The sequence below is a fragment of the Phocoena phocoena genome, chromosome 7, assembly GCF_963924675.1.
Source record: "Phocoena phocoena chromosome 7, mPhoPho1.1, whole genome shotgun sequence".
NCBI classification, from domain to species: domain Eukaryota; kingdom Metazoa; phylum Chordata; class Mammalia; order Artiodactyla; family Phocoenidae; genus Phocoena; species Phocoena phocoena.
The window spans coordinates 31703063-31705867 of NC_089225.1; the positions used below are offsets into that span (position 1 = coordinate 31703063).

Consider the following 2805-nt stretch of genomic DNA (forward strand, 5'->3'; position numbering starts at 1 on the left):
AATCCATGTTTTCATATTACAATTTCATAAATAAAACAAAACACATATACACAGCTTTACCCCACTTGGAAGCTCAGAGGCACACAGGTAAAGGGCAAGAAGGTTCGACACTAAGCTACTTGGGTTCCTTCTTTTCCTTTGTTTTTCTCCTTTCCTGCTCATGATCTGAGTCCTCTGCTTGCAGGCAGCAGGAGAAAGCCTGTCATCTAAGAAAAATATTGAACACCCAGGAAGTTATGTGTCATCCTTGCACAAGGGGCCATGCTAATTTTCTCTATATCATTAGAAATTGGACATTTGTAACTGAGGGGTCAGGTTCTAAACATCTTTAGAACTCAGTCAATTTAACTACAGTAATTTAAAGAGAATACCTATGAAAGCTTCTAGTTCATGTTCCCGGATCTGGATTCTTGGTTGTTCATCTACTTCTTGGATCTACAACCTAGCTGGAGTTGTTTTTTCTTGGTTTGTTTTTATTTATATTTTCATTTACTTGTAATTCTAAGAAACTTAACTAATACTTACAGCACTATATTCCCTGGGGTCAGCAACATAAAGGGACCACCCCTGCACCCCCGGGTTAAAACCTTGGCTTCAAAATAAGGCACATGATCTTTACAACCAATTTTAAGAGCGAAAATAATAATTTCCTACCGAATACCTTTCCTTAAATGAATAAAAATACCCACTTTGCTATACTTAAATATCCTAAGATGCAAATCATGTCAATAAAAGATGGAAAACACCTTTGAATATGAGTTGCACCAAGTTTTATTACATGCATTTAAACAAAATATTCAGTTGATTAAAATATATTTGAAGAATCCCATTCACACTTGATTCACTCTTCCGCCTGCCTTTACCTCAGGGTAGGTATGCAAGTTTTCTTTTTCTACCTATAACTCACACCAACAAAATAATGCTGTCTTTAGGATGTGATTTTATGATCCCTAAATTCTTTACTGCATTTTCTATGATATATTATGAAATGTTCTTTGATTAAGCAAAGTCAATGTCCCATAAGATTATATATACCCCCATAACTGACACCTTAAAAAACAAAGACTTCATTATCCCATTAGTGAATAGGAAAAAAAAGTCACAATCATTAGGAAGTCAAACGCTACCTTTGAGATTTGGGCAATGAAGTTACTTTGAGGAAGAACATCTATCATGAGAGAGACCATTTCTTTATGTGAAAAGCACATAGAATCTACATGGTAGAAAAGTTCTTTACTCACAAGGAAGCCAGAAAGAGTAGAATCCATTTATTTGTGAGTCTATTTCTTGAACCCTTTTCGTTTTGGTTTCTTAAATCAAATTACTGAAATTGGTATTTAGAAATAAAAAGATAGGTTTCACACACAGTCACTAAGGTTATCACTCCATGGAAGAAAATGTCTGACATGGCTAAGTATAAATTGTATAGCATATTAAGAATTCTTACGTTATGAGAAGAAGTGCATTTTAATGCCTACTAATTTCTTGGAAAACAGTCTAGTGAAATTATGAAAAATAAGACGCTTTAAAATTATCCACCAACACGAGGCTATGTTAGAACGTTAACAATCAAAATATCTAATGTTCAGTCCAGGTAGAGAGACTAGCTGTAGGATACTAGATGGAAAGGTTAAAAAGGTACCATATTTCTTCAATACAATGCATTGTGACTGAATGATCTGCCATGATGCCTTTGGCAACTGTTTCTCTGAAGTTCAACTTACAAAAGGAAAATGAATTAACCCTGTTTACCACTTACTGGTAATAACTCACACTAATCTTGCCAAGGAAAGATCTGCTATCAGGTTTCCAATAATCTTAGGTTTTTGTCATCCTAACTCCTTTCAAAGAAAAGCTTTCATTCTTTGAAAGAACATTAGAATAAAATCCCTTTGCAGATAACTTTACATTTCCTATTCATAAGCCCCCAAAAAACAGCACTCCAGAGTAATAGCAGCGGCCTAATAATTCACCACATGTCTGACCACTGATTACCCTTATTTAGAGGAATACACTTAAGATCAAGTATAGGTTTCTAAAGCCATATGGCAAAATGGAAAAATCATTGTTCTGGGGGAAGAATTCCTCCAATGGTTCTTGGGTGATCTTACAAAAGTCATTTAAATTCCCCTAGGCTCAGTGTATGCATCCAACATATGGGGCCATGCAAACTGTATATTCTAACTACCTCAGTAAAATCAGTGTAATTAACAGTGAAAGTTGATTTTATCCATTCAAAAGAAAAGACAAACACACTAAATAACTTGCTACTCCCATCTACTGGAATAAATAACTTAATTTACATATGGATTGCTCTTGATGATTTAGCAGTGAAGGTGGGGCTCAAAGAAACAAACCAAGTGAATAAGCATGATGTGCCTATGTTTTATTTCATTTAACAAGCATTAACTACAGTGGTGGCTGACTTTCCTTTTCTGGCCTACAAAAGAGACTTTACACTGCACTGCTTCCGTAAGAGATTTACACAACCAGGCTTTACATTTTTATCATGTGGAAAGCTGTCAGAAGAGGTTGGAAATCGCAGACTGTCAATGAGTGGGGGGAAAATAAGTGATCTTATTTTTTAAAAGAAATACAGTGCATGGACAATTCAAAAGGGAAATAAGGAAAAATAAAGGTAAGGAAAGCAAAGACAAGGGGGAGTAATAGGGCTTTGTTATTGTGTAGCATGTTGGAAATAATAAGAATTCAATCAGATATTTTTAACAAACATTTTTTTCTTAAAGTACTAATAGGATAAAATGAATGACTTTTTGTTCATATTTACTTATTCTTTTTTCCTAT

At 34.5% G+C, this 2805-nt stretch overlaps 1 non-coding gene across 1 annotated transcript; it reads right to left on the reverse strand.

The window, feature by feature from the left end:
* Positions 1-211: 211 nt before the first annotated feature.
* Positions 212-315, reverse strand: LOC136126146 (U6 spliceosomal RNA). Its single transcript, XR_010656045.1, has one exon. It is a non-coding gene; the product is annotated as a U6 spliceosomal RNA (small nuclear RNA).
* Between the last annotated feature and the right edge of the window lie 2490 nt (positions 316-2805).